The following is a 15,483-nucleotide window of genomic DNA, read 5'->3' as shown; positions in this document are numbered from 1 at the left end:
GCTAGGGAAGAGATAGCAGAGGCACTGTTATATATTTATAAAAATTCATTAGAAAACAGTATAGTGCCAGAGGACTACAGGACAGCTAATGTATTTCCCTTAAAAGGGGAAATAGAAAAAGTCCAGGGAACTACAGACCAGTTAGCTTAACATCGATGTTAGGAAAGGTGATAGAATCTTTACTCAAAGATATAATAGAAAAACATCTGAAAACAAAAAATTTAATAAAGAATAGTCAGCACGGATTTCAAAGGGGAAGGTCATGCTTGACCAACCTTATTGAATTCTTTGAAGTAACAGAAAGAGTAAACAAGGATAATGTAGTAGATATAACATACTTGGATTTTCAAAAGGCCGTTGATATGGTACCGCATAGTAGACTCATGACTAAGGTCAGAGAGCATGTGGAGTCAGGGGACAAGTAGCAGAATGGATAGCAAGCTGGGTACAAAACAGAAGAGAGTAGGGGTTAAGGGTCAGACTGGCAGAAAGTGGGAAGTGGTGTTCCACAGGGATTGGTGCTGGGACCACTGCTGTTCACTATTTACATAAATGATTTGGACTCAGGAATCGGAAGTACATTTTCAAAATTTGCAGATGACACCAAATTTTGAGGAGGGGTTATGGTTAATACTGAGGAAGACTGTGACAAAATACATGATGATGTTAATAAACTTGCAGAATGGGTGTGTAAATGGCGAATTAATTTTAATATAGGTAAGTGTGAGGTGGTGCATTTTGGTAGGAGGAATAAGGAGGCCACATATTCCTTGGAAAAACAGGAGTCTAAATAGGGTAGAAGAGCAAAGGGATCTCAGGATTCACAAATCATTAAAAGTAACAATGCAGGTTAACAAGGACATAAAAAATGCAAACCAAGCATTTCTAGGGGAATAGAATTGAAAAGCAGGGAAATTATGTTATGCTTGTATACAACTTTGGTTAGACCACACTTGGAGTACTGTGTACAGATCTGGTCACCATATTACAAAAAGGATATCGAGGCACTGGAGAATGTGCAAAGAAGATTTACAAGGATGATACCAGAACTGAGAGGTTGTAACTATCAGGAAAGACTGAATAGGCTGGGGCTCTTTTCTCCAGAAAGGAGAAGGCTGAGGGGTAACCTAATAGAGGTCTTTAAAATTATGAAGGGGTTTGATAGGGTAGACTTAGAGAAGATATTTTCACTTGTGGGGGAGTCCAAAACTAGGGGCCATAAATATAAGACAGTCACTAATAAATCCAATAAAGAATTCTGGAGAAACTTCTTTATCTAGATGGTGGTTAGACTGTGGAACTTGTTACCACATGAAGTAGTTGAGGTGAATAGCATAGATACCTTTACGGCAAAGCTAAATTAGTACACGAGGGAGAAAGGAATAGAAGGATATGCAGATAGGATTAGGATGAAGTAAGGTGGGAGGAGGGTCGTGTGGAGCACAAACACCAGCGTAGACCAGTTGGGCTGAATGGCCTGCTTGTGTGCTATAAATTCTATGTAACATATCAGACCCGAGACACTGTGTGTATACAACTCATACAGACTTACTGCTACATATCAGACCCAGAACATTGTATATACACTTTATACAAGCCTACTGCTACATCTTACCTAGGGCACTTGTATACAGGCCTACTGCTATGTACTATACTTGAGACACTGCATGTAAACCATATACAGATCCCACTGCTTATAGCTGGTTTCAAAGCGATTTTCCCACTATACGCGGTGGACGTTGTAACCAAAACCTACACAAAAGCATTGGGGTCAGGTCCAGGAGAGAGGAGGAGCTCAATGTGTTTGTGTTAGGTCCGGAGCAAGCTGTTCCGATTACAGTCAGAGGGTCAGTTGAGCGGGCTGAGTCTGATCTCTCACCTTTGTGACTGAAAACTTGTAATATATTAATTTGAATTTGTGACAGGAAATACTGTAAGGAATAACCTGGATGGTAAAGAGATTGTGTGAACAGCTGCTTGAACTGACCGAATTAGCCAGCGCGATTAATACAGTTTAAGCGGCGCTTTTGTAATTGCCGCCTATGGTAATGGCAAATGGTAACCGCCATTTGCCCGATATAGGCAGGATAAACAGCGACAGTGCATGTGGTGATGACTGTACCACTAAAGAAAGAACGTGCATTTTTATAGTGCTTCTCACATTCTCAGGGCATCTCAAGGCACTTTACAGCCGATAGATTAATTTTGAAGTGCAGTCACTGCTGTTACGTAGGCCTAGATGCAAAAATCAAGGTTCCACAAACAGCACATGAATGAATGACCAGATAATCTGTATTTGGAGGTGTTGGTTGTGGGCTGAATGCTGACTAGGAGACCCGGAGAACTCCTTACTCTTCAAATAGTTCCATGGGACCTTTTACGTCCACGTAAGCAGGGTGGATGGGGCCTCAGTTTAACATCTCATCCAAATCGCAGCATCCTGACAACACAGAAGTGAGCTTAGCTGGCTTGTTGATACTAATACACTATAAGGGGGAGGGGGGGGAGCGGGGGGGCGGGGGGAAGAGGGGGAAAAAAAAAAAATCACACTTAAGCGAAACAATTCTTCTATGATGCTCTTAATTCACCTTCTTGAATCACTCCCAACACCTGTAATCACCAATATTATACAAATTAAAATGCTCTCTCCAGGCACGACCCATCTTTGGGAGCACAAAGTCTATAATCTGGTTTGACTAGCTGTTTCTTCAAGTTGAAATGGGCAAAGCAGGAAAATTTTAAATGCACATTGCTCATTACCAAAACTGGATTTAGGGCATCTTCGGAAGGACATATTGGCCTTGGAGGGAGTGCAGCGTAGGTTTACTAGAATGATACCCGGACTTCAAGAGTTAAGTTACGAGGAAAGATTACACAAATTGGGGTTGTATTCTCTGGAGTTTCGAAGGTTAAGGGGTGATCTGATCGAAGTTTATAAGATATTAAGGGGCACAGTCTAAAAATTAGAGCCAGACCTTTCAGGAGCGAGATCAGAAAACATTTCTACACACAAAGGGTGGTAGAAGTTTGGAACTCTCTTCTGCAAACGGCTCTTGATGCTAGCTCAATTGCTAAATTTAAATCTGAGATAGATAGCTTTTGAGCAACCAAAGATATTAAGGGATATGGGCCAAAGGTGGGTATATGGAGTTAGATCACAGATCAGCCATGATCTTATCAAATGACGGAGCAGGCACGAGGGGCTGAATGGCCTACTCCTGTTCCTATGTTCCTAAAAATGCAGCAACATGAAGGCTATGCTTTATTATCCTTGTAGTTACAGCATTGCTGCATCTATATTGCAAAGCAGGGTTGGTGCTTCATGGAATCTTACAGCACAGAAGGAAGTTATTCAGCCCATCGTGCCCATGCCAGATCTTTGAAAAGGCTATCCAATTAGTCCCATTCCCCTGATCTTTTCCCATAGCTCTGCAAATATTTCCTTTTCAAGTATATATCCAATTCCCCTTTGAAACTTACGACTGAATCTGCTCCATGGCGCCATGGTTAGCATTCTGGGCATCTTCCCTGCAGCCTTTATCCTTATCCTCACAGCTAGCAAGTACATATTACCTGTTGAATAGGACCAGTGTCTGCAGGACCGCATTCTCTACCTCCCCTAGATTCCCCCCTACCCTGCTGACTGACAATCACACACTCCCCTTCCTGCAGCTGTACTTTCTGAGGTGTGACTGTACTCTTGAAAAAAAACTATCCGGAAATTCCTATCGGGCAGTGCATTCCTGATCATAACAACTTGATGTGTAAAAAAAATCTCTTCATCTGTCCCCTTGATCTTTTGCCGATTATCGTAAATCTGGCCTCTAGTTACTGGCCCTCCTGCCAGTGGAAACAGTTTTTCCCTATCTACTCTATCGAAACCCCTCAAAATATTTAACACCTCCATTAAAACCCCCCTTCTCTGCTCTAAAGGAGAACAATCCCAGTTTTCCTAGTCTCTCCACATAACTGAAGTCCCTCAACTTGCATTGTTCATTTGGACTGAGGAAATGGGTATGCTGTGACGGGTAGGATGCATTCCAATACATTTTCGCCCTCTGCTTCCCCCATCCCTCCCCCTTGTTGAGGTAACATTAATTTCCACTAAGGGCCCAGGTTGTAAACGAAAAGAATTCATGCCAGGTGTACCAATGGGTCCGAGAGTCAAGCAAATCTCCAGGACTTGAACCCTCCCCCAATCTCCATCTTGACTGTTGCATTGCCAAGTGTTACAGGTGATAATGTTACTGATGAAATTACACAGATGTTTACATTTCCACTCGCATCCAAGTTGAAGCCCAGTAAATGTTCATCTTTCATCCCTGGTACTATTCTAGTAAATTACCGTTCTAATAAATTGAACCATGATGTATTTAATAATTTTTAATATATCCCTCTCACATGGTCCAGTTTTGCCACAGAAATATTAATGCTGTCCTCAAAGTTAAACTGGTCTGATGCATGAGCCATCATTGTGCAGTGCTTTCAGGAGACAGAGACAGCACGGATCAGGAGAGACGGTTACTTACTAGGCTACAGAACTGAATTATTCTTATAAACATTAACTTTTGAGAAATAATGCTGTTTTAGTTCTAACGTAAAGCATAAATCACTCAAATTCATAAGTACTTGGAATTGGTAGGGAAAGAATGGTGCCTGAGGATATGCAAAGAGATCAAAGGCCATTGCCAGAGTCTTGTGTGCTGTTAGTGTACTGCACCATATCAGAGACCTGGAGGAACGAAACTGGAGGGCAAGTCACCTTACACACCTTCTTGTAGTCCGTTCAAGAGGTCTCTCATCTTGGCTGGGGAGTAGGATGCAGATCTTGGTATGGGTATGGAGATGACCCAAACTACTAAGAGGAAAAAGCATGCTTCAAAAATGAAGCATGAGAACAGGCTTGCATTGCCACTGTAGCAATGCCGATATGCATGAAGTCTTCATACTGATGCAACCCCAGTTACTTGCATTATGCTTCAAGGTCAGAAATGCTTAATCGCATTATGGCCAATGGAAACCTGGTAGTTCACAGAACACTTGACTGTATTAGAATCAGTTCTCACCATAAGCCTGTTTCCGTGTAGTACATTATATGTAATTCTATGTAAGTGGAATACAGCAAAGCTTTCTCAAAAAATTTATCTACACATGTGAAAACTAACAAAAGGAGTCATTCTGCTCCTTAGGACTCACCCCAGGTGGTTCTTCAGATTATGGCGGCGTTTACGGAGAGAATAAGGGAACATGTGTAACAAAAGGTTTGCTGCCTTCTCAGCACTCACTGGGTAAATGTACTGCCTGGGGTAGCATAGGGCTTTGGGGCTAGGAGGTGCCAAGCCAGTCTGTGCCGAGTTAGCTGATCTCAGCCAAGGTAGGAGATACGTTACAATTGGCCTCAGCTTCCCATGGTTAAGGAGGGAAGAAAGAAAGAAGCAAGCTATAGTTTCCGCTTCTGATCACTATTCTGTAACTCCTGCTGGAAAGTACACATGAAAGTTAGACTAGGACAGGGTTTGCTCTCAGAATGTGGGCGACATTACCCTGAGATGGTGGCAGCAGGTCTTCTTTTTAGTGACCGTCTCAGAACTGAGTGGCTTGCTGGGCCACCTCAGGGGGCATTAAGAATCATCTGCATAGTGTGGCCTTGAGTCACATGTAGGCCAGACCAGGTAGGAACGGCAGCTTCCTTTCCCTGAAGGATGTTAGTACACCCTGGCAAGAATCAGTCCTTCCAGGAGAGGAAGAGACAAAACTGGAGAGAGTGAAACCCTCCCTTCTCCTCCTCCTCCTCCCCCCCCACAAGAGATTTGGAACCATGGATTGTGCAACAATAATGAGAGCTTCAGAACCTTACACTTTTAATAAGAAACTTGTTAACCGACAGATTTGTAATTTATTCCACAGCCAGAAACACTAATTAATTTGTAGTTTCCTAGCCAATCTCTGTAATAAAAGGCCAAAAAGACAAATTATAGGTGGGACTGTACAGAATATAGCAGGAGACAGGGCCATTCTTTCCAAGAAAGTGCCCACAAATCTGAAGTAAATACATTTTGTGCACTTGATTACAAGACTTGTATGACAAGAGATTCAAATTTAATCACTGACTACAATGAGGGTTATAACTCCACAGACTGGTCTGAAAGTTGATCCAGACCACCTAATGCCAGGAAGACTCCATACTTGCTGGGAATGCACAGTGCTCCGCCAGTAGCAAGTTTTCCCCAAGGACTCCAGATCAGCTTTCAGGCCAGTCTCAAGTCGCAACCTCCCTATCAAAGTCAAAGGAGCCACTCTAGGAGACTCCCCATCAAGGAATGCACAAAGCAACATACCAGAGAGCAGAAAAGGTGTTTTTGGAGAGCCGCAATTGCCAGGCGTCCAGAAGTCCTAGGTGGTTGGTTCCGGTAATACTGAGATCAGCTAGCTGCCAGCCAGCATTTGTCACATTAACCACCTGGGTCATATCATGGGCCTTTAGCTTCCCTCAACCCATCCGAAAGCAACTGTTCGGTCAGTTTCTGGTTGAATGTAAACTACATACTGTAACTACTTCTGCTGAATGCCAGTCGATGGGCATTTGCCCTGAGGGATGAGTGGGTTTTGGGTTTCAGGTTTCCCCCACCACAAGGGAGCACAAGCAGATTTATAAAGATGCACAGACAGAGCAAAACACAATACCTAAACCTCCTTTCACAAAAGGAGGGCTGTGCAGGTTGATAAATTGTTATATTCTTTGCACCTGGCATGTATGGAAGCCAAAACCAGGCTGTATGTTTGCATACTGGTGCCTTCAGTCAGGTTTGCCATCTTTGTATGGTAACAGAGCTCCAATGTTTTCAAGTTTAATTTGTTCAACCTGGCTTTGATGCCCAGATGACATGTTCAACACAACCAGCCCCAGTTCTCTGACCCCTTCTACAACTCCATTCTCCATGATCAGCAATTCATAGGAGCCGAAAACTTGCTTCTACTGTACAATATATTCAAAGCCCCCCCCCCCCCCACCCCCAAAATAAATTAAAAGAAATGCACCTCAGTCGTAACCTTCAGTACAGCCTATATAAGTTTTAATACAGAGAGGTGGGGACTGTAATTGGAAGTTAGAAACATAGTTGCTGGTTTGTAATAGAGATGCACTAGAAAACTCAACAAGGCAGAATGGATCCTCAAAATAGGAGAATTCAGCAAAAAAGGCCAGGAATGAGCATAGGGTAAGGGACACAGGTGAAGTTAGAACTCCAAATGCCCAATGGGTCTTTTCTGCGCCTTTTACTCTAGATATTCTGACTTCTGTACTTTGCATTACTCTCATAAATGAGTCATAACACTTTACAGTCTCAAAAGCATCTTCACTGGCCTGATCTCTAGATAAGTCTTTGATAATGCGCCCGGGGTAATGATCAGGATACTTTTTGGCAAATTGCTTTAGCTACTGGATCTAACCTGTGCCTCCAAAGAACCTCCCTCACATCTTGAGCATCACATCAGACCTCGTTTCAGCCCTTAACAAGCAAATTTATGTTTATAGACAAACAAGCAAATATATAACAGTAATTTAATATATATATATTTACCATAGCTATTATATTAACCAGCTCCTTAAAAGGAAAACAGCAAATGGTCACAATCTATATGCTAAGCTATTATTTTATAATTATCCTTTGTACATGAGGTACTGTTTTCTTAACCTAATCTTTCCAACTACAGGAGTGAAACTGGCCTAATCTATCTTCCTGAAGATTCCAACCAACTCTACTTGACTCAACTCAGATTGTTTAAGGTTTTCAGCTCAATAAATACCCCTGAAAACATTAGCCTGGGCCGTGCCATCAGTCAGAGACATGCAAAAGTAACTGCCAGCCATATACATAACTCAGTAAGTTATGGAGTACACTTTCGTTTGAACACTGAGCTCCTCCCTCAAATGCAGATTGCATGATCGCATCACCTCAGTTCTGTCTGCAAATATCATCCTGACCTCCCTGTTACTGTCAATTAGTCCTCCCGTTCCCACTCTAACCTCTCTGTCTTTGACCTGCTGCATTGTTCCAGGCAGGCTCAATGCAAGCTTCAAGAACTACAGCTCATCTTTCTCCTGTGCACTTTGCAGCCCTCTGATCTAAACTTCAGAACTTAGCTCTCTCTCCATCTTCTAAGAAACAGGGGATGCTGGAGATGCACAATGGGTCCAGTAGCATCTGGGGAGAGGGAGATCAGTTGCCATTTTGGCATAGACCTCAACAACAACTTGCATTTACATAGCACCTTTAATATAGTAAAATGTCCCAAGGCGCTTCAGGAGCGTTCAGACAAAATTTGCCACCGAGCCACATAAGGGGATATTAGGTTAGTTGACAAAAAGCTTGGTCAAAGAGGTAGGTTTTAAGGAGTGAATAAAAGGAGGAGAGGCAGAGGTGTTAGGAAGTGAATTCCAGAGCTTAGGGCCGAGACAACTGACGGCACGGCCATCAATGGTGGAGGGATGAAAATCAGGGATGCACAAGAGACCAGATTTGGAGGAGTACAAAGATCTCGGAGGGTTGTCGGGCTGGAGGAGGTTACAGAGATAGGGAGGGGCGAGGCCATGGAGCAATTTGAAAACAAGGGTGATAATTTTAAAATCGAGACGTTGTCGGACTGGGAGCCAATGCAGGTCAGCGAGCACATGGGTGATGGGTGAATGGGACTTGGTGTGTACAGGCAGCAGAGCTTTGGATAAGCTCAAGTTTATGGAGGGTGCAAAGTGGGAGGCTGGCCAGTCGAGTCTAGAATACAGTTCTTACAGGAGGTGGGTACCCTGGTGTTAGGCCTGTCTTCAGGTGCTGACGGACCTAATGTGTTTTCAGCATTATCTGCTCTCTTTCAGCTTTCTTTTTCTTTTTTACTTCTCCCATTTTAAAACTTTTTTGGTGCATCATTCCCATGCCTTTTCAGACGCTTTTGTTATTTTAATACTTTGTCATTGCCTTATTGTAGATGATTGTTATATATTGCCCAATAGTTTTCACTTCTCTCCAGTTTTCAAATGCTCTGTTTGCTGGCCATAACACATTAACTTGAAAAACTGGGGCTGTTTTTATTGGAGCAGAGATTAAGGGATGATTGATAGAGGTGTTTAAAATTATTTGAGGGAATGGGACAGTACAGATAAAAACAGACCGTTACTTGTGATTGAGGGTCTAGAACAAGATTAAATGTAAAAGAAGACATAGCAGGAGAATTTTTTTTTTTTTTTTAAGAGGGTGGTGAGGTTGTGAAAAGCATTACCAGAGTTAGTGATTGAAGTAGAGACCATGTCAACATGTGGTTGAAGGAAAGGGGGAACAGGACAGGGACATGGGATTAGGCCTACTGATTGTGTGGACGACAAACATCAATGTGGGCCGATCGGCCTGATTCCATGTTGCAATTTCTATGTAATTCTACGTAACTCCTCTCTACGACGGGCATCAGCATTCTTGATATTTGACTTCAATCTGTTGTTCTCTCCCACCAGTTCTAAGAACATTAGAAATAGGAGCAGGAGTAGGCCATATGGCCCCTCAAGCCTGCTCCACCATTCAATAAGATCATGGCTGATCTTCAACCTCAACTCCACTTTCCTGCCCGATCCCCATAACCCTCGATTCCCTTAGTGTCCAAAAATCTATCCACCTCAGTCTTGAATATACTCAATGACTGAGCATCCACAGTCCCCTGGGGTAGAGAATTCCAAAGATTCACAACCCTCAGTGGAGAAATTTCTCCTCATCTCAGTCCTAAATGGCGGATCCCTTATCCTGAAACCATGCCTCTTAGTTCTAGACTCGGGGAAACAGCCTCTCAGCATCTACCCTGTCAAGATCTCTCAGAATCTTATGTTTCAATGAGATCACCTCTCATTTTTCTAAACTCCAGAGTACAGGACAATTCTACTCAATCTCTCCTCACAGGACAACCCTCTCATCCCAGAAATCAATCTAGTGAACCTTCGTTGCACTGCCTCTAAGGCAAGTATATCCTTCCTTAGGTAAGGAAACCAAAATTGCACGCAGGACTCCAGGTGTGGTCTCACCAAAGCCCTGTACAAATGCAGCAAGACACTCTTACTCTTGTAGTACAATCTCCTTTCAATAAAGGCCAATATACCATTTGCCTTTCTAATTGCTTGCTGTACTTGCATGTTAACTTTCTTGTTTTGTGTACAAAGGCACCCAAATCTCTCTGAACACCAACACAATAGTTTCTCACCATTTAAAAAATATTCTCTTTTTCTATTCTTCCTACCAAAGTGAATAACCTCACATTTCCCCACATTATACTCCATCTGCCACCTTCTTGCCCATTCACTTAACCTGTCTATATCCCTTTGCAGACATTTTTTGTCCTCCCCACAGCTTACTTTCCCACCTAGCTTTGTATCATCAGTAAACTTGGGTACATTACACTCAGTCCCTTCATCTAAGTCATTAATATAGATTGTAAATAGCTGAGGCCCAAGCACTGATCCTTATGGCATCTCACTAGTTACAGCCTGCCAACCTGAAAATGACCCGTTTATTCCTAAACTGTTTTCTGTCCGTTAACCAATCCTCTATCCATGCTAATGTATTACCTCCAACCCCATGAATCCTTATCTTGTGTAACAACCTTTTATGTGGCACCTTATCCTAAATGCCTTTTAAAAATCCAAATATACCACATCCATTGGTTCCCCTTTATCTACCCTGCTAGTCACTCAAAAAACTCCAGTAGATTTGTCAAACACAATTTCCCCTTCATAAAACCGTGTCGACTCTGCCTAATCATATTCTAATTTTCTAAGTGCCCTGTAACCACCTCCGTAATAATAGATTCCAGCATTTTCCCGACGACTGATGTCAGGCTAACTGGCCTGTAGTTCCCTGTTTTCTCTCTCCCTCCTTTATTGAATAGTGGTGTTAGATTTTCTACCTTCCAAACCACTGGGACTGCTCTAGAATCTAGGGAATTTTGGAAGATCACAACCAATGCATCCATTATCTCTGCAGCCACCTCTTTTAGAACCCTAGGATGTAGGCCATCAGGTCCAGGGGATTTGTCGGCTATTGGACACATTAATTTCTCCAGTACTTTTTCTTTACTAATATTAACCACTAAGTTCCTCACTCTCATTAGCCCGTTGGTTCCCCACTATTTCTGGTATGTCTTTGTGTCTTCTACTGTGAAGACAGATACAAAATACTTGTTTAACATCGCTGCCATTTCCTTATTCCCCATTATAATTTCTCCTGTCTCAGCCTCTTAGAGACCCATGTTTACTTTCGCTACTCTCTTCCTTTTTACATACTTGTAGAAGCTCTAACAATCTGTTCGTTATTTCTTGCTAGTTTTCTCATTCAATTTTCTCCCTCTTTATCAATGTTTTGGTCATCCTTTGCTGGTTTCTAAAACTCTCACAATCCTCAGACTTACTACTCTTCTTGGCAATATTGTAAGCCTCTTCTTTTAATCTAATACTATCCTTAAGTTTTTTTTTAGTTAGCCACAGATGGATCACTTTTCCTGTGGAGTTTTTTTTAATTCCTTATGGAATGCATATTTGTTGAGAATTATCAAATATTTCTTTAAATGTTATTTCAGTTGAACTTCAAATAGATAGGTAGGAAGGAAGGAAGAAAGGGAGGGGAGAGAGGGTGGGAGAGAGATCCTCAGATTCCATCTGCATTTCCCACGGCCAATCTCTGAGCAATGATGACAATGATCCAGCTCCCCGCCTCTGCTCTACTGGCTGTTGGGCAACATGGCACGGAGGAATGTGCAAAGACAGAGATTGTGGGAAAACAAATTCAAATAAGGAACGACAATTGTGGCCGGAAAATCACAGCCAATATTCTCAGCACGCACGAATTCCATTACCCCAGCCTGGCTCTCGTGAAACGCCCTGATTTTTCTCTCTCTCCACTTCACTTTCTGTCTCCGTGCATCTTCTCAGCCCTGCTATCTTTCCACTCTGTTGCTCAATATGAATACACTCTCCTTCCACTTTCGATCCTTCTAGTCACAACACTGTCTCTCACCCTCTGGCTGTTCCCAGCGGTTTTCAGATTCCGCCCACTTCGAAGAGCATGCCGCTCATGATTACAAATAGGGGGCCGGTGCTCTCCTCTCAGGCACAAATATCTGCTCTCCTCTCCAATGCTTTCCCACCTCCCCCCGTAGCTCATGCAGACAGCTTAACGCACACAACAATACATCACACACTTAAAAACCTCCCCACCACTGTGCTCCCTCTCTCCCAAATATTATCAAACGCCAGATCCTCTCAGGCCTTACCCCTTCCAAGACTTCAGGCTCCAGCCTCAAGTCCTGCAATGCTCTTAACACCACCCACCCCCGCCCCTCCCTTCTCCAGTGGTCCCTTGCACTCCAATTCTGCCACTTTAATCTCTTACCCAACTACAACCCCAGTGCTTGCAGACCACAGATTCTCTCCACAACACCCTTCCCCATAGCTACATTCCACCTCCTGCTGGAACCACTCTTCAACCAACACAAGATCCCCACTTTCAAAATAAAGGGGCCATTATCACACCTCCCCTCCCATAGTCTTGCTGTGCCGCTGCTTCATCCATCTAGGAGAATGACCTGACTATATTCCACATTGGCTCTGCATACTTACATTATTATATCAAGTCACATTCTGCACCAGCACTGTGTTCCTAGATTACTGTATGTTGCCTAACACCTCACAGGCTCTGTATACCTGCACTGATATATCCCACTATATTCAGCACTACCTCTATCTACTCTCCAGCACTACATCCTATCTAATTCAGGACTGGCTCTATATAGCTGCATCAGTACATACCATCATATGCTGTGCTTGTTTTGTATACCTGCATTGGATATCTTTGTATATTCTACATCACTTCTGGATATCAGTATTAGTATATCCTACACTAGCTCTCCATACTTAAAATGGGATAGGCCTGGCAATTTCTGCACCGCTTCTGTATTTCTGCATTAGAATAGCTCTGTTTATTTTTTCCATCTCCCAGGAGATTGCATGACTGGGGTAGAGGGTGGGTGGATGGTGGGTCTGGATTGCACCATGTTGGGATGGGACAGGCTTGATGGACCAGCTGGCCTTTTCCTGCCTTTTTTCTTATGCTCATATATATGAATAGCCAGGCATATTCTGCATACATGCCAAATTCTGCAATTTCAAAATTGAAAATGTCTTGAGATATCCTACACAAGCTTTGCATATCTGCATTATTACGTCTCAGCATATTCTGCACCTGCTCTGTATACCTTCATTAGTATATATTGTCCAATTCTGAATCTGGATATATAAATTAGTGGATCCCAGTATATTGTCTCTATGCCTATATTAGAATATCCAAGTATATTCTGCACCTGTCCGATATACTTGTATTACTATACTAAGTCAAAATGTGTGATGGCTGTGTAGTTCTACTGGTGTATCCTGATATATTTTCGACCAGCTTTATATCCTGCACAAGTGTATCTTGGTATAGTCTGTGATGGTTCTTCATAGCTGAATTAGTATATCCTGGCATATTCTACACTGGCTCTGTATGCCTGCAGTACTATAATATGCAAAACCCCCTATACCTATATTGCTATATTCTGCACCAATTTTGTATAGGTGTACTGGTATATCCAACACCACTTCCCCATACTTGTATTGTATATCCTGGTATATTCTGCAAGGGCTCTATATACCTGCATCATTACTTCTGGGCCTGCTCTGCATCAGTATACCAGAGTACATACTGTGCCAACTCAGTACATCTGCATTAATATATCTCAGACTTCCATGCAGGTTCTATACCAGTATTAGTAGATCCCAGTATATTCTGCAACTGCTCTGGATGTCTTTATTCAGAGCACATCTCAGTATATTCAGTACCAGCACTATACCTGTATTTGTACATAGCTCAGGATGCATTGGTGTATCTCTGTATAAATGCATTAATACATCCCATTAATTCTGTACACTTGCATTAGTATATGTGAGATATAATCTGTGCAGGATTTGTATATCCGGATTAGTATATCGCAGTGTATTTGATGTCAGCTTTGTGTGTGTAAAAGTAGAACCTGGGATATTTGGCACCAGCTGTGTATACCAGCACTTGTACATCCCAATATATTCTATACTAGCTCAGTATACTTGCATTTTGATATGCTGATATACTCTTCACCAGTTCAATACACCTGCATTTGCAATAACCCAGTATATTCAGCTACAGTTCAGGATACATATGTCCCAGAATATTCTGCACCAGCTCAATATGCCTGGATTTGTATATCCCAGTGCATTCTGCATAAGCTCAGTATATCTGCATTTATATATCCTGGAATATTCTACACAAGTATATCTACATTTATATATCCTAATATATTCTATGCCAGCTGTATATACTGGTATTACAATAGCCTAGGATATTGTGCATCAGCTCAACATATGTGCATTTGTGTAGCCCACTATATTGTGCATCAGATCTGTATACCACCATCAGTATATCCTGGGTTATTGTGCATCATCTCAATATACCTGCATTAGTATATTCTGGGATACTGTGCACTAGCTCAGAATACTACCATTAGTATATCCCAATACACTGCACCAGCTCAGAATACCTGCATTAGTATATCCTGGGATACTAAACACCAGCTCAGTATACTTGAATTAGCATATCCCGCTTTATTGTGCACCAGCTCAGTGTAACTGCATTAATCCAGCTATATTGTGCAGTAGCTCAGTATACCTGCATTTGTGTATCCTGGTGTGCTTGCTCCCGGCTTTGGTATATCCCGGTACACTTCGGCCTGCCTGTATATCCCGCTGTGGGCCGCGTTCTCCGTGCTCCAGGCTCCGGTTTGGCCCGGGGCACTGGGCCCCGCGTCCCTCACTCCCTGTAGAGTTTAGCCCCGACGCTGCGCAGCTCCCACCGTCTTCATGGCGGTTTCGAGTCGGAGGGGCCCCAGCCCCCAGATCTGCGCGGACAGGCTGCGGTGGGCCGCACGGCGAGCGCTCTTCCGGACGAGCGGCTAATCCCAACAGGTCCCGCTCCTGCGGCCGCCAAACCTCCCAGCGTCACAACGCGCGTGCGCAAATGCCTGCGCCGAGAACCGTCGGCGTTTCGTGATGCGCCTGCGCAGGACGAGGTTCAGCCGCGCGTGCACGGGCTCGCCGCCCCAGCGGACACACATGCGCAGAAGCGCTTTCGCGGCTCTGCGGGCGCGTCAGCGGGAAAGTTTTCGTGGCTGTGGGCGCATGCGCGGCGCGGGCAAGGGAGTGCAGTCCGACGGCGCGGGAGCCCTGCGGCCTGCAGCCTGCAGCGCCTCACACAGCGGACCAAGCCTTCCTTGTTCGCCGAGGCAACGGCAGGTTTCGTTTAACCCATAGGGTGGGGAAAGCAGGTGCTCAAACCCAATGTGGTGGAGGGTCGAAGAGGCTTATGAGAGCGGAAAGCGGGAGGCCGA

At 43.4% G+C, this 15,483-nt stretch overlaps 1 protein-coding gene across 1 annotated transcript in view; it reads right to left on the bottom strand.

Moving 5' to 3' along the window:
* The window catches only part of map3k3 (mitogen-activated protein kinase kinase kinase 3), a 146,900-nt gene extending 131,814 nt beyond the window's left edge, over nt 1-15,086 (bottom strand). The window contains exon 1 of the mRNA XM_067969120.1: nt 14,766-15,086. The gene's annotated coding sequence lies outside the window, so the exon portion shown is untranslated. The remainder of the gene's footprint in view (nt 1-14,765) is intronic.
* Nucleotides 15,087-15,483: the final 397 nt, after the last annotated feature.

The sequence above is a fragment of the Heptranchias perlo genome, chromosome 30, assembly GCF_035084215.1.
Source record: "Heptranchias perlo isolate sHepPer1 chromosome 30, sHepPer1.hap1, whole genome shotgun sequence".
Taxonomy (NCBI): Eukaryota; Metazoa; Chordata; class Chondrichthyes; order Hexanchiformes; family Hexanchidae; genus Heptranchias; species Heptranchias perlo.
This window is presented reverse-complemented; position numbering and strand designations above follow the sequence as displayed.